This window comes from Leucopleurus acutus, assembly GCF_964270905.1.
Source record: "Leucopleurus acutus genome assembly, chromosome: 16".
Lineage (NCBI taxonomy): Eukaryota > Metazoa > Chordata > Mammalia > Artiodactyla > Delphinidae > Leucopleurus > Leucopleurus acutus.
The window spans coordinates 8,712,269-8,736,779 of record NC_139158.1 but is presented as its reverse complement, the minus strand read 5'-3'; the positions used below and the strand labels follow the sequence as shown (position 1 = coordinate 8,736,779).

The 24,511-nt window shown below is 49.3% G+C and overlaps 1 protein-coding gene across 2 annotated transcripts in view; it reads left to right on the top strand.

Moving 5' to 3' along the window:
• Nucleotides 1-9,639: 9,639 nt before the first annotated feature.
• The window catches only part of POR (cytochrome p450 oxidoreductase), a 58,344-nt gene continuing 43,472 nt past the window's right edge, over nt 9,640-24,511 (top strand). For both annotated transcript variants that reach the window (XM_082856989.1, XM_082856988.1), the window contains exon 1: nt 9,640-9,655. The gene's annotated coding sequence lies outside the window, so the exon portion shown is untranslated. The remainder of the gene's footprint in view (nt 9,656-24,511) is intronic.

Here is a 24,511-nt window from a genome sequence, read left to right as displayed (position 1 = left end):
GCATTGTTCCATTGTCTTTTCCTAGAGAGCTGTCCTCCAAACTCACTGGTTCCACTGGCTCTGCCCCAGAGCTCCAGCTGTGGTCTCCCCCAGGCAGAATGCTAAGCTGGGGTTCACTTCTGCCCCTCTCCCCCTCAATAGAAACCATCCAAACTCACTGGTTCTACTGGCTCTGCCCCAGAGCTCCAGCTGTGGTCTCCCCCAGGCAGAATGCTAAGCTGGGGTTCACTTCTGCCCCCCTCCCCCTCAATAGAAACCATCCAAACTCACTGGTTCTACTGGCTCTGCCCCAGAGCTCCAGCTGTGGTCTCCCCCAGGCAGAATGCTAAGCTGGGGTTCACTTCTGCCCCTCTCCCCCTCAATAGAAACCATCCACCAGTTTCCCTCATACCCAGACTCCAAGCATTCATCTTTAGAAATCAGAGAACATACTAATATCTCAACAGATGATTTCCCCTCCCATTAGCTTGTTTAATTCTCAGACCCACTTTGGAAGGTGGCTAGGTTCACCCCCATTTTACAGATGAGAAACTGAGGCCCAGAGTCAGAGGCAGATTTCCACGAAGCTAAGTCGCTTAACTTTCAAGATCCCCATTCGCTGAAAACAGTAATATATGTGAAATGATCACGGAAGATGCACTAAGTGAGTTTTACCTTTCTGCCATTACAAACCATCCAACTGTGAATTTATTCAACAAAAGGAAACAAGTTCTGGAAAATCGTATGCTTTTTCTTGAAGGGGACTCCTGTGAAAACTGCTGAGGTCCTGCCAGTGTCTCCTGGGGAGGAAGTGGCAAGACGGAGGCTCCAAGTCAGCGATCTTTCCCTCCACCACCTCCTGTCCTTCCTCCTGCCCCTTTCTACTTTCACCTCATCTTGTTGTTCCTACTGTTTTCAAGGTCATGGGTTGGTATGTTCTCCTTGCCTTGTTTATCCGCAAAGGTGGGTGGTAGATTCATGGGAAATAATTGGGATAGATATTCTTACTTTAAAATAAGCCTGTAATCTCTGTTACGGGGGATTAGACTAACTCATATTGTAAAAGGTGGAAATTACACGGGGATGGATGTCAGCTCATTCAAAGGGAAACTTAAGCCCATCAGAGCTTTCACAGATGGATGGGCTGCCTGAAAAGGCAGTGAGTGCCCAGTCACGGAATGTGGGCAAAGAGCGGCTGGAAGTCATTCGTTGCTGAGGAGGTGATTGCAAATTTAGGGAGGCAGGTGTTCAGGCAGATGCTGTGTAAGAGGGGACCCTGAGAGTCTGCCGGGGGCAAAAGCGAGGAAAGAAACCAACCTAGCGTGCAGGTGAGCGAACAGGAGAGGAGGTCTCAGGATTGGGGTCGGGCTTAGAAGCCTGGATGGCCTCGGCTGGGGGCATTGTGTCAGCCCAGTGTCCCCACATTTGGGGCAGGTGGTTGTCGCCAGGGCTGCTGCTCTTTCTGACTTTACTCCCAGCTCTTCTCTGCTCCCGTTGTAAGGTTTTCATTTCTGTCTGCGTCGTCACTCTACCCCGACCCTGCCGGACACAGTGTAAGATACCTCTACGTTTCTCCAGCCAGGATCCAGGAAAAAGTATATCTGCTCATTACCTTATCACAGGTGCTACACAGGTAGAATTTGACACCGGGAGGGACCTGATAATCCAAACCCTTCATAAGCTCTCAGCTAGTCTGCACACAGAGCAGGACAGAGCCTCCGTTCCCTCATCTGTGATACAGGAACATTAGACCCCAGCTCTTGGGATTGGGTGAGGTTTTAATTAGATCTGTGGTCCTCAGACTTCAGCCTGCATCAGCATCACCTGGGGGGCTTTTGTTAAAAGCCAGATTTCAGGATCCCCTCTCCCCCAGAATTTCTGATTCGGTAGACTTTGGAAGGAACCTGACATGTGGCATTTTGAACAAATTCAAAGGTAATACTGATGCTCCTGGTTTGGGGACCATACTTTGAGAATCATTCAACTAGACCAGTAGATTCTCTATCTTGGCCAGGAGACCACCAGCCCCTTAAAGCCAGGGACCAGCTCTAACTTATTTCCATTTCTGCTAAGGCCCATGGTAGGGGCTCTCAGGAAGCGCTGTTGCACTGAATGTAGATGGAAGCCAAGCAGGCTCCTCCTCAGAGGCTCTTTCTCAATGGCTGTCGCTGGGTTCTGGTTGCTGTGTCAACAGCTGGAGCAGCAGGCAGGCGATATGGGGAACGTAGTCACGCGGATCTTTGCAATAGTGAGGAGGGGGCGGAGGGCCTGACCTAGCAGCACGTGGACAAGAACGCGGAGGTAGGCAGGGAAGACGTGGCTTCCAAAACCTCCCATTACAGAGCCACCCTCCCATTGGCTTTGCAGCGGCCCCAAACCCAGGAATAATTTAAACTTTCGTTGCATAACAGAGAAAGGAACAAAGGGAAGGGGGCTGGGCGGGGGAGGGGCTCATATGTAGGAAACAGGAAAGAGGAAGGAACCCTGGTCCCTGAGAACCAACAGACGCTTGGCTACTTCATGCCCATGAACCCATTTAATCCTCACCCAGACCCCAAGGGGCCGCATTACAAGGACCCACAGTACCCGTCCAAGGTTACACAGCTGTCTGGGCCTTGGCGGTGTCCAGATTGGAAATCCAATCTGCTGTTGCCAAGGGCTATGTTTGTTCTTTCATTTCAGGGCTGCCTCTTTGAAACTGTTGAACTTTGGACGAGGTTAGAGCACTAGGAGTGTGGGGTGGCAGGGAGGCTGTGAGGAAGGTCTGGGGACATTTTAACACCCCGGGGGTGGCCAGGCCAGTCATCATCTGAGCTTCTCCTTCAAAGCAACCACCCCCTCCTCTTTATCTGTTTTTGTGTTTGGATCCACCTGAGGTGTGCCTTGCCGTGGACATGCCACCCTCACCCCTGTTCTGGCCAAGTTAACCCCATAAGGCAGTGGTTCTCATATTCCAGTGTGGATAAGAGTGAAGCTTGTTTAAAACGTCAATTTCTGCCTTGCCTCTGGAGAGTCTGGTCCAACGGCTGGGGGTAGGGATGACCTAGGAATTGGCAGTTTTAATAGGCCCCAGGATGATTCTGATGTAGGGGACCCGTGAACTGCCCTTTGAGACATCCAGCCAGGGCCTCCGCTATCTCCTGTACTTTCACTGTCCCTTCTGGAAGGCCCCAGGTTTCAGTGACTTCTCGTTCTAGCTCCCCGCTGCCCCTGCCCTCTCGTCCTCTCAGCTGTTCCCTGGGAACAATTCACGTTGTCGCCAGACACTGTCTCCAGACAGGATATCCACAGCTGCCCCCCGCTGGCCAGCTCACCCTGCAGCCAGCAGGCCCCCACACACCCAACTGGCTTAGTAAGCCCCGCAGCCAGGGCCTCTGCTCTTTCTCATAAGGACCTGGCCCCTGACCAGCCGGGGAGCCTTTGGGCAGGCTGAGCCAGCTGCCCCTGACATCAGAGGGGACTAGGACGTCTGCCCTTTGTAAAAGAGGTTTGGGCGGAGAACCATCCCATCAATGGAGAAAGAACAGACTTTGGGTGCACCAGCCAGATGGAGCTGCTTTATTTGGCTGCCTTAGTTTCCTCATCTGTAAAATGGGGGCAAGACCAAGTGCTCATCGGAGAACTTCAGGAAGTTCAGAGTCCCCCTAGGCACGAGATCAGGCATGAGATTTGGCCAGAGGCTTAGAGGTTGGGGAAGTGCGTCTTCAGGCTCCCTCCCTCTGCTCCTCTTTGACAATAAGTCTCACCTGGGTCCTTGCCTTCGGCCCTGCCATCACAAATACATCCTTTGGTCATCACCACGAACCTCAGAACACCTGGGAGAAGGGGGGGCGGGACAGGGTTTCTCTCCCCATTTTGCTGATAAAGAAACGATTTCTTATCCAGGGAGGCCGTGCATCTGGTTAGCAGTCAAAGCAGAAATTGGCTCCTGATTTCCAGATGGCGGTTCTGTGCCTCTGTGCTCTGGTGACTGCCGCATCCCTGGCTCTATAAGTAGACAGGGCAGCCCCTTTCAACACACCTGGAGTGAGTTCCTGCTCAAGGCAAGGGGTTTTGAAGCGGATCTTGGAGACTGTGCACCCGAGAAGGAGGAAGCCGGAGTCAGAGGGAGCAGGGAAGAGTCAGGCTGACTGGGACAGGGGCCCTGAGAGGCTGAACCCTCCAAGGCAGAACTGCCCTGGGTGGGGCTGGGGGGAGCCTCCACCAGCATGAGAAATGGTACCACTCTGAAGCAAGAGTGGCACAAAGCCCCCCTCCTAGGCTGGGTGAGTTCCCCCGGGGGAAAGGACAGCTCCCAGGGTTGGGGTGAAGTGGGAAGGGTTTGGATGTGCTTGACACGCTGACCGGTGGGTACCAGGCCCCAGTCACAGTTTAAACACTTACTAGTTGTGGGATCTTGGGGAGCTTGGGACACATCTCCTCACTTCTCTGAGCCTCTGTTTACTCATCTGTCAAATGGGAATCACAGAATATACTTTTGAGAGAAGATTTGCATTAACACCTGTAGACTGCTTAGTACAGCGCTCGGGATCTAGTTGGTGCTCAGTAAATGATAATCAGCTCCTCCCTTCTGTCCCATAGCAAGTGGGAGCCCATTGCAAGTGCTCAGTGAACGTTTGGTTCTATAGAGCAAGGGGAGGCTTCAAGGGATCATGGCAATCAAGAGGTATGGACACAGGGTACAGTCCTTAGCTTTGTGGGATGTTATATGTGTAAAAGCTTCTGCTGTGGAGAGGAGCTTTGCTTTAGGGGTCAGTTTCTGGCCCCCCAGCCCCTGAGCTTTCTGTCTGTTGTAGGTGCTCTGAGCTTTCAGGTTGCTCACATTCAGAAGAACCTTGTGGGAAGAGGGTGCGGGATGGCAGAGAAAGGCCCTATCCTGATGGCCCCCATCCCTCCCTTAGAAGACTACATCTTCCTGATGAGCCCTTAATGCAGTGGTACCCGCACCTTCACCTGGACAAACCTTCTTCCATTCTGTTCAGTGGAAGGACACAGCCCTTCCAAAAGCAACAAAGCAGTGGCCTGGACAAGTCACAAAGTCCTTGTTCTGCCCACAGACCACAGTCCATTTCCCTTCTCTCCCTCTCATTCCAGCCCTGGCTCTGGCATCCCTGCCCCGGCTCTGGCATCCCTGCCCCTTGGACCCTCATTCTCGTTCACCCAAGCCCAAGCCCCTCGACTCCAGGCTGCCTTTCCTGAATCCTCTGTGGCTCATCCCGCAAATGCCTCCATGCTGCCTGCATCTGGCAGTACCTGGGGCTTGGGAGGCAGAGAGAGAAGAGGCTTCTGAGACAGACTGCCCCGGAGACACTTAAGACTGACGAGACACGATTTAAAGTAGGAAATACTCTGGGCCTTGGAGAGCTGGACAGTAGTGAGGGAGCCATCACTTCTGGAGGGATCAGGGCATCTTCCAGAGGTGGAAGCATTGGTAGGAGATGGACATATAAACATGGAAGAGAACAACATTCCTAGTGGCTCAGAGGAATAAAAATGCACAGCATGTACAAAACTGGATTCATCCAGTCTTGCTACAGTGTAGAATTTGTGAAAGAAGGTTATAAAGATCGAGCTGGAAAGATACATTGGGGCCAGATTTTGAATGCTCTTCCTGCATTCCAGACTAAGGCAATCCACTCATTCCACAAACTGCTGTGCCCCTTTATGAGACCCGAAACACAGTTAGGAATCAGCCTCGTCCTTTATAGTAACCAGTGTGGATGGGGGTGGGGTGTGCCTGAGAACCTTGGAGGGAGTCTCAGGAAAAAAGCTTGATACACCAGATCCCTGGAGAGATTGAGGATCTGTTTCTTTTAAATTGTGCCGGGGGGGGAAAAATGAACTTTCAGAAAGAGGACACACAGCACGAGCCCTGTAATCATAGGGGTGGTTGGTTTGGCCATGCATCCCCTGTACAATGTGACAACAGTCGGTGCTGCTTGACAGCTGGACTTCTAGGCTCAAGGGACAAAGCAAAGAACATATGTACAATGCAAATGTCGTCAAGCTCAATAATGAAAATATGGAAGTTCAGACAGCTAAGTGGGGAGACAGAGGCTGGGGTACAGAGCAAAGGGAAGGGCAAGGATGCTGAGAGCTTCATGGTATGGCGTGAAAAGATACTGCTTGCAGTGGATGGCTCAAGAAATAAAGGTCCAAGGCTATTATTTCAATTATAAAAATGATTAACAGAGGAAGTAAAATAGGTATATAAACAATTATGTTGACATGTGGGCAGGGGAGGCGGGCTGTGGTTTTAATAACCTAACTCATCATTAGCAGGACTCTAGAGGTAACTCTAGAGGTAAAATTTCGGACAACAGGCAGCCACACAAACATTTCTTTACCAGCATGGAAATAAGGACCAGAAGCAAGTGCGAAACGAGGTAAGAAGTGATTCTTTCCGGGCAGTGAAGACGAGGCGTAACAGAGGGGAGTTGGCAGGAAACTGTTGTCTGTAACCCCACACGTGCTGAATTTTGATTTAAGAAAAATGAAGTGGATAGTCACTGTTCTTTACCTATTGGGAGCCAGTAAAAGAGTTGGTTCTTTGGCCAGTGACAAGATTGTTTGAGTATTTTTAAAAGTATTTACGTATTTGACTTAGAATAAATAAAACATTCATAAGGCACAAAATGTGAAAGATACAAAGGGTGTACAGTGACGCTTCCTTTGCCCTTGGTCCCAGTTCTCCCAGTCCTCTGGAGACAACCAATGCTATCTCTTTTTTTCTTTCCACAGAGGTCATACACATACAACCAAATATATATACACAGTATGTACATTTTTTCCACCACTTTCCCCCACTGCAATGCTTTTAAAAACACCAACAGTAGCATTCTCTGCCTTGTATTGGCCATCACCTTGTATTTTTAGTTCATCAATTTATCTGAGAGATTGTTCTGTATCAGCAATGAGCTTCCTTATTTGTCTTCTTTATAGCTGGATGATATTCATGTTTGGATGGGGAAACAATGAATGACAGTGTCTTTTTCCACACAGCTCCACCGACCCTGTGTCATCAGATTTTGTCATCATTGTAGGTGAAAACCAGTCTCTTGGTCAACTTTTTTTTTTTTTTTTTTTTTTGCGGTACGCGGGCCTCTCACTGTTGTGGCCTCTCCCGTTGCGGAGCACAGCCTCCGGACGCGCAGGCTCAGCGGCCATGGCTCACGGGCCCAGCCGCTCCGTGGCATGTGGGATCTTCCCGGACCAGGGCACGAACCTGCGTCCCCTGCATCGGCAGGCGGACTCTCAACCACTGCGCCACCAGGGAAGCCCTTGGTCAACTTTTAATTTGCATTTTTTCTACGTGTGGGGTTGAATAACTTTTCATATGGTTAAGAGCCATTTGTATTTTTTCTTCTGTGAACTGATGATTCCTATCTTTTGCCCCTTTATATTAATGTCTTTTTCTTATTAATTAGTAGAGGCTGTTTATTAGGCAAATATTTCCTCCTGGGTTTGTCCTTTGCCTTTGGACTTTGCCTGTAGATCTTTGTCACACATCAAGTTTTTTTTTTTTTTAACACATCAAGTTTTGATTTTTAATCAGTTTACCTTTCTTTAAAAATTTTGGCCGCTTTGGGTCTTCGTTGCTGTGCGCAAGCTTTCTCTAGTTGTGGCGAGCGGGGGCTATCCTTTGTTGCAGTGTGCAGGCTTCTCATCGCGGTGGCTTCTCTTGTTGTGGTGCACAGGCTTCTAGGCACGTGGGCTTCAGTAGTTGCGGCACGCAGGCTCAGTAGTTGTGGCATGTGGGCTCTAGAGCTCAGGCTCAGTAGTTGTGGCACACGGGCTTAGTTGCTCTGCGGCATGTGGGATCTTCCCAGACCAGGGATCGAACCCTTGTCCCCTGCATTGGCAGGCGGATTCTTAACCACTGTGCCACCAGGGAAGTCCCAAGTTTTGATTTTTATGTAGTGGTTTTCTCAGTCATTTATGGCTTCTGGGGTTTGTAGTAGTTTTCTGTCATTTACGGCTTCTAACTCAGAAAGTCCTCTTGGAGATTAACACAATTCTCCCGTGGTTTCTTGTAGGACTTTTCCTTTTTCTTCTCTTTTTAAAAATTGTTTACATCTTTTATCTATCAGGAGTTTATATTAATGTAAGGTGTGAGATGTGTCTCCAACTTACATTTTTTTCCCCCAGCTGGCTAGTGAGAATATGTTTTGAGGAGGAAAGCTTAAGGGACAGGAAGGTAGGGCACTGAGCAGAGCAGTATAAGAGGAAGTTTCCCTGGTATAGGTATAGAAGAAACTGGAGGTGGCATTCGAGTCAGGAACTGCTGAGATCATCCAGGTGAAAGGTGAACCCAGGTGGGCCTAAACTAGGGTAGGGAGAGCAATAAAGATGAGCAAGGGGGAGGGTGGTCCTGGAGATAGAATCCCTAGTACTCAGCTACTGGTTTAATGGTAAAAAGTAAAAGAAGATGCCTGTCTCCTGCCTCAGAGATGCTATTAGCAGAGAGAGAGAATTCAGTGGTATGTGTTCTGGCTTCACAGAAGCAGGGTGCAAGGATTCAGAGGCAAAGTTTGAAGCCTCTCTGGGACACGCAGGGAAGATTGTTCAGCAAGGTGGTGAAAAGGTGACAGGGAGTATCAGAGATCTGGGGGATGAATTTCCCTACTGCTCTCTTGAGGGCCTAGCATAGGAGTTACACATTCAGTCCCTTAGTTAGACAGGGGTACGCCCCACCCTGAGGGCTACTGTATTCATCCAACCTGTTGGAGGGACTGATTCAATGGGGTGAATCAGACATGTTCCTGACAGACTGGAACGATGGAACCCTAAAACTGGGGCCACGGGAATAATCCTCTCCTTATATAGGCCTTTAGTATTTTCAAAGTAATTGGTTGTCATTGGTGGGTCCCATTTTTAAAGATGGAGAACGGGTTCTGAACGAAGTGAGTTGCCCACTGTTCCAAAAGGAATTCGCAGCAGAGCCTGTAATAATAATAACAACAACAACAACAACTTACATTTCTAGAGCACTTACTATCGCACTGAGCTAAATTATTTATGAACATGAGTTATATCATCTAATCCTCATAATCCTGTAATATAGGAACCACGGCAGGAGGAAAAGGTGGGCTTCTTACCCCCGACCAAGACAGCCTATCTTTCCAAACCTGAAGTGCCTTCTGCCCCCTCCTGCCTCTTCGGTCCAGTCCTTGTCCCCTGCCTGCTCACTTCCTGCCCCCCGACCCAAGCAGGCCAGCATTCCAGTCCCAGGCTGGAGGGACCCCGACACTCTGTTCATGCAGGTTCGCCATTTTCAGGCGAGGGCACTGAGGATCGTGGAGGAGAAAGAGTCGCGAACACACGCGAGCGGCGGCCGGCAGCAGGAGGCCAGAAGGCGCGGCTCACGGCTACTGCCCCCACGGAACTGTCAAAGGCGTGAGGGGACTTCCCGCCCCCTCCAGGACTAAGCGCGGAGCTCCGGGGTCCCTCTGCTGAGCTGGGACGCTAAGGGGGCGTGGCCTTCAGGGCCGTACCAAGAGCGCGGATTCGCAGGGGGGAAGCCTGGCCCCAGAAACAAGCGCACGGCCGGGTTAGGCGGAGCGGCGCCGCCGTCGGCCACGCTCCCACCCCCGCAGCCGGCGCGGGCGGTGGTAGCGCCTCAGTGGTGTGGGCCTGCGTCCTGCTCAGGTGTCCGTACTGCAGCCGGCCGACCGTGGTGAGTACGTGCGTTCGCTGGTGCTGGGTTGGCGGGGTCCGGTCGCCAGGACTCTGGGTGCCCGGGCTCCGGGGCCCGACGCCTTCTGGCCGCCTCGGCCGCCCTGGCCCTCGGCATGGGGGCGGGCTCTTGGGCCGGGTCACTGCCCAATTCGCCAGACGCGGAAAGCGCGGCTCCCATTTCGGCCCTTCTTAGGGTGGCCCTTCCCCTCGAGCTGACCTCTCGCGGAGGCTTGAGGGTCGTCGTTTCCACGGCCGAAGGCGCCCTACCGGCCCTTCGGCGGAGGATCGGGTCTCGGCGTGAGAGGGCTCTAGACCCCACGCCGCCACCCTTGGGCTAAGCCACTTTTCCTCTCCGAGCCTCAGGTTCCCCGTCTGTACAGTGGGCCTCAGGAGGCGGCCACTTATTGGGTTCACTCACGTAGGACGCGCTCGATGAGTGTGGGTGGGACCCGAATCTGATCTCGCAGCATCAGGTGGGCTCAGTCGAGCCCGCCAGCCCGGCCTCTCCTGGGAAACGTTCTGCGTGCCGGCGGCATCCCTGGGGGATAGTGCTCCTCGCGGGCAGGTGCCTTGGCAGGTGCTTTGCCGGGCTCTGCTGGGCAACCGTGACACCCTTAGCTCGTGGGAGCAATTGGGAAAGAGGTGGAGGTCTTCTGGGCGGCGGGGGCACTTGACCTCGACTTTTTGCTTTTCATTTCTCGATGAGAGTCACCATTGCGTGAGCCGGTGACCAGTACTGAGAAGTTTGGGGCCATTTCGAAGAACGTGGCTGCCTCCTCTCTTAGACCGACAAAATACAGCCTTCCTTCTGAGCTTGGCCGAAGTAGGGAATAGTGCTAAGACCAAGGGAGACAGGTCTGGAGTGGGTAGTCCTCGGTTGGAACGTTGGCATCTTGGCAGGACACAACTTCTTGGAGCCTCTGTTTCCTAATCAGTAGCCCAGATAGTAATAACAGCCCACCCTGTAGGCCCCCACAGGGTTGAGGTTCAGAGGTTCAGAAGAGAGGGTCTCGGAGGGTGACACTGAGAACGGTGACATTCCACGTAAGCTGAGCAGTTAACTAACCCTCTGGGATCCAGTGTCCTCACTGTGCGATGCTGTAATTCACAGGCCTACCTGTTTGGGGAGAAAACATTGATTCATCAACCACTGACAAGTTCTGTCTACACAAGTCCCCTTTGAGTGGTTGTGGGCTTGGCTTGATCAGGAAAAAAGTCCAAACGTCCCGGTTAGTAAAGCAGTGCACCCAGAAGAAACCACTTTCTTTTCTTTGTGTCCCTCTACGGAGTTCTCATTTTCCTTTCGAGAGAATGGTCAGTTCTGGAGCTTCTCATGACTTTCATACCACCTAGTTTAATCAAGTCTAAAAACGTGGTCTGCATTTCAGAGAACAGAATATTGGCTTCCAGTTGGGTTGTAGTGTTGAAAACTTCAGAGTGATCATAACTCTCCCAAATCCTTCGTGTCTAGCACTTGAAAACGTTACAGGTAGGTTTGAGGTGAAAGGAATGTACTTCAGCACCTGGAAGTAGCAACCTTGACTGCAGTCAGCATGAGTAAGGCAGGCGAAACTCCTGAGTGGTATGAGTTTGTAAACAATTCATGAGATGTATGAGGTGCTTGTTGCCAGACAAGCCTTACATTTTAGGACATGCCGGTGACTCTGAATTGATCCTTCCTTAACCCTTTGAACATTAGGATCCGAGTTCAATAAAGTTCACACGTACTTAGGAGATAGACTATTTGAAATCAGAACTGCTTGGCAAATCCAGAACATTTACTTGTTAAACTCATGGAACATTTCAAGTTCATAAAAATGTAGCTCTTAAGCAACTTTTGTTTTTTCCCCCTAATAGAGGCTTCTGTAATTGTGGGACTTTTCATGGTTCCAGAGGGCCCAGCTGCCCTGGCAACATCTGCTTCCTCATGCTTTAGGAAGGAGGAGAGCCCTGGATGGGGTGGAGGGTGTGATGTCAGGGGACCTGAGTCCCGGCTCAGGCACTAGCACTGTGTGCCTTTCACCAAAGCACCCCAGACCCGGGGACCTCAGGTTAGTGCTGTGGGATTTAACTTACATGTCAGATTCATTTAAAAATTAAAATGAGAAAAAAGTGAAATGGAGAAATGACTTTTTATAAAAATAGATTTTATTCTGTTTACAAAATTACTAAGTGCTCATTATTTTAAAAAATACTCTTATATCAGAAGGAGAAAAACAGATACCATATGCTAACATATATATATGGAACCTAAAAAAAAAAAATAGTTCTGAAGAACCTAGGGGCAGGACAGGAATAAAGACACAGACGTAGAGAATGGACTTGAGGACACGGGGAGGGGGAAGGGTAAGCTGGGATGAAGTGAGAGAGTGGCATGGACTTATATATGCTACCAAATGTAAAATAGATAGCTAGTGGGAAGCAGCTGCATGGCACAGGGAGATCAGCTCGGTGCTTTGTGACCACCTAGAGAGCTGGGATAAGGAGGGTGGGAGGGAGACACAAGAGGGAGGGGATATGGGGATACATGTATACGTATAGCTGATTCACTTTGTTATACTGCAGAAACTAACACAACATTGTAAAGCAATTATACTTCAATAGAGATGTTAAAAAAAAGAACTCTTATAGAAATACTCAATATAATAGTGAACATTCCTCATAGCCTTACACTGAGACAAAAAAATTACTGCTAGTGGTGTAGTATATATTCTCCAGATATTTTTCTTCACATATAAAAACATTTATTACCTAGATTTTTTTTTTTACTTAAAATAGCAGGAATTTTTTACTATTTAAATTTAAAACACAGAATTAAGATGAAACTAGTCATGTTGTTCTGAGTCTTGCTTTTTATAACTTAACATGATGTCTTTCTATAGCACTATGTAAAGATCTACCTCATTCCTTTTTTAAAACCTCATTCTTTTTAAAAATGACAATACCCCAGTATCCAATATTATTGAAAAAAAATTATGTTGTTTGCAGCCTTTTACTGTTTTGAATTCTGCTGCAGTGATTAGCCTTGTTCTTTATCTTTCAGCGATTAGACAAATATTTTTGCATAATGAATTCTTAGAAGTGGAAGAACTGGAACATTTTTGAGCTTTTAAATGTATTCATTTAACAGATGTTGATTACCTGTGATATATCAGGCAATATTTGAGGTGTTAGGCCTATAGCAGTGAACATAACATACAAGTCCTCCATGGCTCTGACACATGGTTTGTCAAATGATGATATAATTTCAGATTTAACTTTTTACTATATGTCAGATTCATTTGAAAATTGAAATGGAGAAATGACTGTTTTTTATAAAAATGTATTTTTTCTGTTTACAAAATTATTAAATGCTCATTATAAAAAGTCTCTTACAGAAATGTGCAATATAGACAGCGAATGTCCTTCATAGCCTTACGCTGAGACAGTTTCCAGATGGAGAAAAATAATACAGAGGAGTATGTGTGTTTGTAAAAATGGGGTGACTTTAAATGTCAATAGATATTGCCAAACTTCCCTCCAAAAATGATAATCTTGTTAGTTCCCACCAGCAGAGACTCATCATTTTTTTAAAATTAATTTATTTTATTTTATTTTTGGCTGTGTTGGGTCTTCGTTGCTGCACGCAGGCTTTCTCTAGTTGCGGCGAGCGGGGGCTACTCTTTGTTGCGGTGCATGGGCTTCTCGTTGCGGTGGCTTCTCTTGTTGCAGAGCACTAGCTCTAGGTGCGTGGGCTTCGGTAGTTGTGGCTCGTGGGCTTAGTTGCTCCACAGCATGTGGGATCTTCCTGGACCAGGCCTTGAACCCGTGTCCCTTGCATCGACAGATGGGTTCTTAACCACTGCACCACCAAGGAAGCCCAAGACTCCTCATTTTTTAATTCATAATTCTAGGGCCAGTTGCTAACTGCTAAGGGCAGAGATGCTTTTTGTTTTTTGGCCGTGCCATGAGTGCCATGTGACCTTAGTTCCTGGACCAGGGAATCGAACCCTCACCCCCTGCAGTGGAAGCACAGAGTCTTAAGCACTGGACTGCAAGGGAAGCCCAGAGATGCTTTTATTTCAGGAAAATTTATGTGAGACTCTGAGCTAAGTTTGTATTAGGTATATATATATATATGGCACAGAACAGTGTATTCTTTTCTTAGGTTTTCGGACTTCCTTACTTCTCTCTGGATGAATTCATCATTTAGGAATCTTACTCTGCCTAAATCTGTGTCATACCATTTTAGAGCTCTACATCCTAAAAGTGTTTTTCCTTCCCCAACCCCCTCCCCAAGTGAGGTGTTTACATTGGTTGTGTGCCTGCTGGGATGTGTGTGTGTGAAGGTGGCGGAGGAGGCCCATGGCGCAAACCATGGCTCTTTGCGGACTGGTGGCTCCTGTTGGTTGGGTCCACTGGAGCCAAATTCATCAGCCTGTGTTATGCCTGTTGCTCATTGGCATGGCAACACGCTCGGGGATGTTGTGAACAAAGCAGCTGGGGGACCTGGTCCTTCTTCTGGGTGGCTTGAGGAGAAAGCTGCTGACATAGGGGCTTACTTGTTTTACTTACAAAGAGGTGATGTGGTGGGGGAACATCTAAGAATTATCCTTTAATTGGAGTGCTGGAGGGTGAGGCATTCTGGTCTGTACGCAGCTGAGAGAATTGTACACGTGCTTCCCTGAAATTAATGTTTCAAAGCTAAACTAGAATAAAATGATGAGCCAGACTGTGGTGCCATCAGCCGTAGACTGTTTCTCAGAGAACTGGATTCTTTGGGAGTGACCTGTAGTAGGAAAATAGGACGGAGAAAGCTGAGTTTTGTCCCCTGGTTGTAATCACGGAGAAGATGGACTCTGTGAGGATACTCTGATGTGGGGTTGTGTAATCTGCTTCTAGGTGAACATCAAGAATGATGTTTAGTCATTTTTAAAAAAAATCTCCCCTAGTTTTTTGTCTTCAGTGCCTTTTCCTGTGGCCCTGTGCACCCCATTCCTTTTGCCAGAGCAGCCTTTCATATCACTTCTTCCTTTGACGCTTAGGTAAGAGCACTGTGACCGAGATAACTTTGATCCTCACGGCACACACCATCACTGCGCCGGGTAGGCTGGGTCTGTACAAAGGTTGGAGGACTGGGTAGGAACACACGAGCTCATGCTCAACTTCCCTGAACCCGATGTGCTGACTCTGTATCTACAGGTCACTTGGGGTCAGTTTTCAACGCTGAAAACAGGGCTTGCAGTTCTTGAAAACACAGGAGAATGGATCAGCCAGTTGTTCCCGGCTTCTTTCAGAAGTGGGGTTTCGGGTGCGACTGTGGTCTTTTGAAGAAGGGCGTTTGTTGGTTTCAGAACCTTTGCGGTTAAGAAACCACATGGCATTACCTGGACATGTTGGACACCGTCCATTATGTAATGTGATTTGCAAACTCTAAAAGGTCATTGAGCAAGACCGTCCGGCCTATCTGAAACCCCCACCAGCAAGGTCTCTGCCCCTGCTAGTGACCTTGCCATCTCCCCGAAGCTCTAAGGACAAAAGACATTTTCCACTTTCCCCTTGTCTTCACGCTGGGGTGCCTCCACCACACAGTCCCAACAGTGTTTAGTCTTTGAATCTCCTTCCACTGCTGTGGTCTTATTGTGGCCCCTGTCATCTTCTGCTGTGCCAGCTCTCGAATTGGCCTCCCTGAGTCCAAAATTCTCCCTCCCTGCCCCACCCCATCACTTCTCGTGATCTGTCCATGGTACCATTGCTCATGAAGCCCAACTCTTATCAACCCTCCTTTGCTCAAGAATTTACAGTCGGGCTTCCCTGGTGGCGCAGTGGTTGAGAGTCCGCCTACCCCTGCAGGGGACGCAGGTTCGTGCCCCAGTCTGGGAAGGTCCCACATGACGCGGAGCGTCTGGGCCCATGAGCCATGGCCACTGAGCCTGCGCGTCCGGCTCCGCAGTGGGAGAGGCCACAGCAGTGAGAGGCCCGCGTACCACAAAAAAAAAAAAAAAAAAAAAGAATTTATAGTCACTCTTACTGTTTTCTGTTTATTTTTCCTTCTTCTCCATCTGCTTCCACCCAGAATATGGAAGTGGCTTATAATAAAAGGAGTCTTATTCTCCCCATCTCTAATGGCAATATGGGGGTTGGAGAGGAATGTGGATTCGTTGAGAACAGAGAAGTCCCTTCATTTCCGCGAGTGTAGGCCAGCACATAGAATAGTGCCGGGCAGGAAGGAGGCCCTCAGAAACACTAGCTGGATGAGTGGCGCGTGGGTGCTTATGGTTTCTTCTCCCAGGTGTACTGCCCAGCTTTCTCCTGCATATTGACTGAGGTGCCAATATCGGGTCTGATCTATGTTTTTAAAGATTATTCTAAGATACAATATGAACTTTTTGTAGGATTTTAGTTTCCATCTAGGTGTGAAATTTTAAATGTTTCAAGTTCCTCCTGCCACTGATAGTTTATTCAATAATTATTTTTTAATTGAAGGAGAGAAAGAACTTGTGTACTGCCCTTCCATCGTAGTATACTATGTCTTTCTGGATATTTCTAGATCAGTTACCTGGATGCCAAAAGCATGAATAAATGTGTTTATTTAAAAAATTCTAATGAAATGAATAAAAGGGATCTAATCTGACCTTTGAGTGTCTGTTGTATGTCAGGTGTTTCATATCTCATGTGGTGATCATATAACAATGTGGGAGGATGGTCAGCAAGGAGACCGAGGCAGAGTAAGCGACGTGCCCAGGGTCCCGTGGTGTGGAGGTGGCACATCTGGGGTTTGAACCAAGGTCTGTCTACCTACAAGGCCCATGTTCTTTTCATGGCTCAACTGGGTTTTGTTTTAGGTTGGTTGAATTTCAAGGCCCACACCCTCCTCAGCAAAACCAAGAACCTAGTAATTGAGAGAAGGTCCCAGGAGGCAGGTAGTTTTACCAAAAGACAGTCAAGGGAAGTGATTGTGATGGAGCACAGAATTCATCTCAGAGCCTCGTGGAAGGCAAGGAAAGAAGGACAGGATTCACAGCAAACGTGATGGAAAAAAGGAAGCACTTTTCCTTGGGGCTTCGTATAACGGTCACTGAGTAAGGCAGCGGGCAGCAACCTCCGTCAGCAGGCGTTTGAAGAGCCCCTCGTGTGTACCAGGCCCCCTGTGAGGTGCTGGGACTGCACTGTGTGAGGACAAGATCGACAGGATTAGATAGGTGGCTTAGGCCAGGGTGGAGGGAATGTTCTAAAGAACAGAGGAGTGTGACCACAGGTCACCCTTTCTGGAACCCACTGCGGTAAAGGCAGCGAACTTCAGACTCCCTTATAATAGTGTCAGGGCAGCTCTTTGGGGATGGGAGCCAGAGAATAGACCCAGAGTGGTCTATTTTATCAGGCAGGGGTAGAGCAGGGGAGTCTGGGAGAGCGAGCGCGGAGAGACCCTTTGCCAGAGGTGGAAGGCAGGCAGTCCACAGTGGAGGCCCCGAGGCTCTCAGCGCATCCTCCACGCTGTGTCCAGCTATTTTGCCGTGAAAGTTGGAAAGCCTGGCTTGGCTTCTTGCCCCTTATCGGGTGACTGTAGGCAGAGCCGGGAGTTCTCAGAAGGCAGCACTGGTTATGGTTCAGTGCTCCCGGCCAGCATTCTGTACCACCGAGTGGGGAGCGAGAGAGATCCTGGAGCTTTGTGGATTCAGTCATGCAGCAGGTACATGGTGAGCACTGTGTCATGCCAGGCCTCCTGAGCACGAGGGCTACTGAAATGCAGGGCAGCCCCAGCCAGACACCAGCCCAGCAATGCTGTCACCTGATGGTATAGTCAGGATCTTAAACTGCCAGATGAATCCCAGGCCAGGCAGTGAGGCGGCTTCTGTCTACAGCTTGGCCTTGTTCTAAAAAGGTGGTGAAGGGCATGCAAATGGATGATTGAGTGGCTCTGACGCCAGTGGGTCTGGGTTTGAATCCTGCTTCTAACGCCTATCAGCTCCCCGACTTTGGACAAGCCACTCTAATCTCTGTGCTAATTACAGCTCCTGTACCTCAGAGCGTTGCTGTAAGGAGAACATTAAGTAGTAGAAAGTCATAGTGTGAATGCTTCATACCTGGTAACGGCTGTTACACTTAGTATTTATTTAGAAAAAAATAGATACGATGGCGGGTGGGGACCTAGGGATAAGATAGCATATGGCTGCTCAAGGCTCTTTGGGTTTGTCCAGAGTTTCCTGATGTCCAGAGCAAAGAGGGGGTGGGGCACATCAGGGGTGGGAGTGGCTGCTGATGGGTACAGAGATTTCCTTTGGGGGGCGGGGGTGATGAAAATGTCCTGGGGTTAGCTAGTGGTGCTGCTTGTGCAGCGGGTGAACATACTGAAAACCACTGAATCGTGCACTTTAAAATGGTGAATTTGGGGTGGGGGGGCATGAATTATATCTTGATTTTTTTTTAATATTTATTTTTTTTGGCTGCGTTGGGTCTTCATTGCTGTGCACAGGCTTTCTCTAGTTGCGGCGAGCAGGGGCTACTCTTCGTTGCAGTGCACGGGCTTCTCATTTGGGTGGCTTCTCTTGTTGCGGAGCACGGGCTCTAGACGTGCAGGCTTCAGTAGTTGTGGCACGCTGGCTCAGTAGTTGTGGCTCGTGGGCTCTAGAGCTCAGGCTCAGTAGTTGTGGCACACGGGCTCTGTTGCTCTGTGGCACATGGGATCTTCCCGGACCAGGGCTCGAACCTGTGTCCCCTGCCTTGGCAGGCGGATTCTTAACCACTGAGCCCCCAGGGAATTCCCAATATATCTCGATTTTTTAAAATCAGGTTTATCGGTCTCAAGTCCTTGAGCAGCTAGACTCTCACTAGTTCTGCTACTGAGTCCCCATCACCTCGAGCAAGTTGTGCACACCTGCGGCAGACACATTCACTGCTCACGGTGTATTTCTGTCCCCACCCTCCCATCCCTTAGCCCTCTGGAAGTTAACCTCAGCTAACGCCCTGTGAGTGGGAGCATGGTGTGTCCCCTCTGCCCTGAAGCGTTTAAGGTCTGGGACCAATCCCTCCCAGTCTTCTCCTCATCACAGAAGCCCTGCAAGTTACATGTTGAGTTGGCGGCATCACAAGGAAAAAGCTGCTTGAAGCACCAAGTCCCCTTAACGAGGCCAAGAGCCTGGCAGAGACACCTGGCCTCCACTAGACATCGTGTAAACTTATGCATTACATCACTGGGGGCATAAGGCAGGGCTGGGAGGAAGACACCTTTCCCCGGTGCTGTGGCCCATGTCCTCATAGCCCCTCCCTCATGCGTGCTGTGTGATGTGGGTCTTTTCTAACCGAAGCCACAGCCGATGCACTGGGACCCGAGTGTATCCCCACTGCTGGCTGCAGCCGAGTTCACAGCCCTGTCTGTCAGCGAGAGCATTAAACTCAGCCTCTGGGAGCATGTCGAGTGATTGAGTGTACCTGCCTCAAGTGACAGCGTGGTGTAATGTCAGGCCAGCATTTTGTCTTCCTCCCCCCCTAAGAGAACATGGTCAGGCAATCAAAAGCTCTCAGCAGCTCCTGGTTTAGTGTGGGTGACGTAATAATCGTGGACACTTTTACAGACGCCATGAGACATTCCTCTATCCCCATGGGGTCTGGTTCTTACCGACTCGCTCATGCTGTTCTGTTGTGAACTTCGATAACCCCACTGCCCACATCCTACCGTTGAAAAGCATGGTGTGACTCGGCAGGCAGAGATCGCGGAGATGACCTTCAGTTGGTGCTCAGACACACTTGACTGACACCAGCCTTTAACGCATGGCAGTGACCTAATGTCAAGGCGAAATGCAGGCAGAGCTGGGGATCAAAACAGTGCCATCCAAGGCCCAAGCTTGACGGCAGTCTGGCCTGACCGCATGATAAAAGCTGGCCCCTGGAAAGTGCGTGGCCACGTGTCTCTCTGCCGTCCTCCGTCAGCGCCTCCATCACTGTGTGTAGCTGCTGGCTGCAGCAGCCTTGTGCGGCTCCTGTCCTCACCACCACCCCCCCCCCCGCCATCCCATCCCCCCACCCCCGGCAGAGACTCCGTCTTCGCTGAAGGGCACCGACTCCTGCTGGCCAAACCTGGGGTGACAGGCCAGCCTGGGAACCAACCGGGACGATGATGAGCCAGGAGTTGGGCCACCCCCTTGCTCGTCTGCAGGTAGACGATGACTAGAGCTGTGACAGGAAGTGACAGAGAGGGTCTCGTATGGCCCTTAAATCTCCCTCTTTGAGTTGCTGGCTGTGGGACTTTCAGTGATTTTCTGGTTCCTTAGGTCTTTGAGTACGTGTCTGTAAAAATGGGTGAAATATTTATCTAAACAGACTAATCAGTAGATCAGTAGATCTACTGGACTTGCCAGCCTGCAGAACTATATTGTTTGTTGTATAAACTATATAGTCTGTGGTATTTGTTATGGCAGCCTGAGCTTAGACACAGACTTGTTGTTTCTGTAGCTGGATAACTTAGATCCTATTCATCAGTCTGCTGAACTGTTCCTTTTTCAGAAACATCGATACCATCCAAAAATTTTTCTGATATCCTTGTTTTTTTTGGTTTTTGGTTTTTGATTGTGGTATGCGGGCCTCTCACTGTTGTGGCCTCTCCAGTTGCAGAGCACAGGCTCTGGACACACAGGCTCAGCGGCCACGGCTCACGGGCCCAGCCGCTCCGCGGCACGTGGGATCTTCCCAGACCGGGGCACGAACCCGTGTCCCCTGCATCGGCAGGCGGACTCTCAACCACTGCGCCACCAGGGAAGCCCATGGTATCCTTGTTTTTAACTGTTGTGGCTCGTGAATCCAAGCAGCTGCGTTTGATACATGTTCACTGCCACCTCCTTCAAGAACTAGCTCATCTTCCTGGGCTTGAGGTAGTGAACAAGCAACGCCTGGCCTCATCCGAACCCTGCAGATGTATTTTTTGCCCAAGAAAATTTGGATTTCAACGAGAAGACTATTCTTTTGAATGATAGTGTGGACGGGGAAGTGAGAGTTCAGAGGCCGCACCTTGTAACGGGAGCCCCGTGTGACACCCGTGATCGTGTTCTGTATGTGACTACGGATAGTGCCAACGATAGCCAGGTCCTTTCTGTTTCCCCACCATTCGTCACCCCGGAGCCTCTTTCTCTTTCCAAGGAGGCCGAGTTCTACATTAATGTGATTGAAGACCCTCCACAGGGTGCCCCTGGGGCCCTTCACAATAACCGTGTGTCCCTTCAGAGTGATGTCCACGTTTTCTGGAGTGTTAATAGTCTGCTAAAACTGGGCTTCATCCCCGCAGTAGATGCAGAGAGGACACAGCTTTTTTTTTTTTTTTTTTTTGGCCACACCACACAGCTTGTGAGCTCTTAATTCCCCAACCAGGGATTGAACCCAGGCCCTCGGCAGTGAGAGCACGGAGTCCTAACCAGGGAAGTCCTGACATGGCTTATTTTAACCTGCTTCTGCCCTGAAGAATACGAATGGGAGAGAGGAGTCATCCACCAAGGGTCTTTGAGCGCCTACCATGCATTCTGTGCAGTTTTACCCATATTATCCTCCCAGTAGCCCTTTCAGAGTTATCAGTGATGATGATTCTCCGTTTTAGATAGGAAGGCAGCTGAGGGAAGTTGAGTTTTGCCCAAAGTCATAGAACTGTAAGTGGCAGAGCAATTTTGAACTCGTTTTTAGTTTTCTTTAGACCTATGCCCCCATTTTCCCTTTAGGCCCTTCTGGATCCTCTTCTCCCCCCGCCCGCCCCCATCTCTGCCATTTTGCACCCCCTCCCATCAAGAAGCCATCCTAAGCCAGCCTCTGCCCAACCGTGAGCTGCACTGGCCAGAATCTGTACTGTTCATTTTGGCAAGGAAGTAACTGTGTGTCTCGTCTCTTTCCATAGAAGGGCAGGGGACATCCCCTGACCTAGTTTGTGTTCGCCCGTTTAGGTGGCAGGGTGCTGGGCACGTGACCTACCTGATGAACGTGGAAGAGCCACTCTTGATATGAGTGGAGTGTTTCTCCTCAAGGCAATTTCACTTTGGACAGTTGTCTTCAAATCAACATCACCATCAATATTTCTAGGATACTTTGTGGAATGCTTCCACAAGCATCATTTGTGCAAAAGCCAAACAGGGATTAAAAGCCCACCTTGTTGGCTGAGGCTCAGTGAGAAGTAATTTGCTAAGGTGGTGGTCAAGCCGGTCCCCAAGTTCGGTTCTCTGAACTGCTGCCAAGTCCCACACCCTTTTCACTATGTCCCCCTGCTCCAGGTTTTCTGTTTTATAATCCAGTGGACTGGAGAGAAATCAAAGAAAAGATGGGGCTCTTTGGTTCCCCTCAATGTTATGGTCCCTTCTCTGTGAAACCACTTCTAGTTAGAAAACTCATGATTTTTAGTTGAAATTCGAGTATTACTTTCGGAAAGTGGTCTTGGTTTCCTATGATATGACTGAAAAGTAGAGTCACATTTCCAGAGTCAACAGATGATTAAAAAAAAAAAAAGTAGTCACTCCCTTTCTCTAGGGGATACTAAATGGAGGCATTTGGAAATTTGAAATTTGATGTAATACTATCATTGTGAAGGAATAAATAAATAAAGGTAGGTAGGTTTTTATTTATTTTGTTTTATTTTCCTGTTAAGATGGTTTGGAACAAGGACAGGTTACTCTTCATGCCAGAGCAGACAGGTGAGTTTGGATAGAGGGGCCATCACCTTTCCATTCTGGCCGGTGGAAGTTGACAAAGACTGAGCTGACCTTGTCTGCTGATGGTAGAAAAATGCGGACAGAGGCGCACTGGGGTTTGGCAGGGGTTCCAAGTCCTAACCTGTGTGTTCTTAAAGCCCAGAAGATCTGTTGCTGTGCCTTTTTGAGTCATTTCAGACCTTCCGAGCTCTCTTCTGACCTGCCCTCTGTCAGGCATCGTCTCCTATCTCCTCTCAGTAGCTTCTGGGGCCTGTGTCCACCCCCCGACCTTCCATCCCTTTAGTTAGAGGACTTGTATTGCATCAGGTATAAGAACCCAGATGTAAGTCAAGGTGAGCCCATCAAGAATGGCTGAAAGATGATGAATTGAAACTCAATGTGCTCCTGTTGGCAGGGGCTGGGGGCAGGGCAGTGGGGGAGGGAGGGGTGGTGGTCCTTCCACAGCAGCTCAGCCTGAGGCAGGTCTCTGGATGAGTCCTCTGATGGCTCAGGTTCCCTGAAAGGCGGGATGGGACAGACTCTGGGAGCTCTAGACGTCAGAACCCAGATGCTTACTTTCCTCTCAGTAAAGGTCGGGTTTCTCCAGAGCCTTTGGGTGTCTCCAGACCATATTTCTCTAAACTCTTAAGGAAATCTAGGAGTTTCTGGGAGTCACCCAGACTGCTTTCCCAGGACTCTGGTTCTTTCTTTCTGAGTCACCCACTGCTCTGCCTTGACGGTCTCCCCTCCAGCCATCACACTGAGGCAGGCTCAGGGGACTAAGGAGCAGGTGATGAGTAACTCACAGCAGGAGGAGAGCTGAGAGGTGGAACTAGTGTGTCTCCAGGCTGTGGTCCCCAGGTTGGTGTGTGGTTTTGACCCTGGGCCAGCACCTTCCGCTGCACACCTTTCCCACTTAGTACCGCAGAGGGTCTCCTTTACTGGGTATGGTTTCCGTGGTGGAGAAGGCCCATCTTTTTTTTTTTTTTTTTTTTTTAAGAACAGGAACCCGTAGGCAGTTTCCTTTTTTTAAAATTAATTAATTAATTTATTTTTGGCTGCGTTGGGTCTTCATTTCTGCGCGAGGGCTCTCTCCAGTCGGGGCAAGTGGGAGCTACTCTTAATTGCGGTGTGCGGGCCCGTCACCGCTGCGGCCCCTCCCGTTGCAGGGCACACGCTCCAGACGCGCAGGCTCAGTAGTTGTGGCTCACGGACCCAGTCGCTCCGCGGCATGTGGGATCCTCCCAGACCAGGGCTCGAACCCGTGTCCCCTGCATTGACAGGCAGACTCTCAACCACTGCGCCACCAGGGAAGCCCAAGAGGGCCCATCTTGTCTATACATCCATCTCTCCAGTTTCTTCTCTTTGCCCGTCCTTCTGGGGCACAGGTGTTCTGGCCTCCCTGGAGTGCTTATTGATTCTTATATGTAGGGGTTTTTTTGTTTTCGTTTTTTAAAGAATCGATTTTATTTATTTTTGGTTGTGTTGGGTCTTCGTTGCTGCGTGCGGGCTTTCTCTAGTTGCGGTGAGCAGGGGCTTCTCTTCGTTGCGGTGCGCGGGCTTCTCATTGCAGTGGCTTCTCTTGTTGTGGAGCGCAGGCTCTAGGCGCACGGGCTTCAGTAGTTGTGGCACATGAGCTCTAGAGCACAGGCTCAGTAGTTGTGGCGCACGGGCTTAGCTGCTCCGCGGCATGTGGGGTCTTCCCGGACCAGGGCTCGAACTGTGTCCCCTGCATCGGCAGGTGGATTCTTAACCACTGCACCACCAGGGAAGTCCCCATGTTTTTGTTTTTTTACCTTGCTTCCCTCCCAGGCTTCTGGGGTGCAGTGCTTTGTGGAGTTACTCTCACCTCCCCAGGTTAGCAATATGTCTTGCAGAGGGAAGGCTGCAGAGAAACGTTGAAAATAAATTGCTTTTTGGAAAATAATTTGACAGTGAGTCAAGAATCCTAAAAATATTTATTCCCTTTGATTCGGAAATATTTCTAAGATATATTCAGAAACTCAATAATCAGAGGTGCACAAAGATTTATCTTGAAAAGATATCAGTCATCTTGTTTATGGTGGTGTTGTTTACAATAGTGAAAATATCCAGTAAGGTGCTCTATATTCTTAGGCTGGAAGAACATTTGAGATTTTTTAAGCTTCGCAATTTAATAAATGAAAAAAGCAGGACAAGATTATATGTAGTATAAAACCAATAATGTTAAAAATAAATAT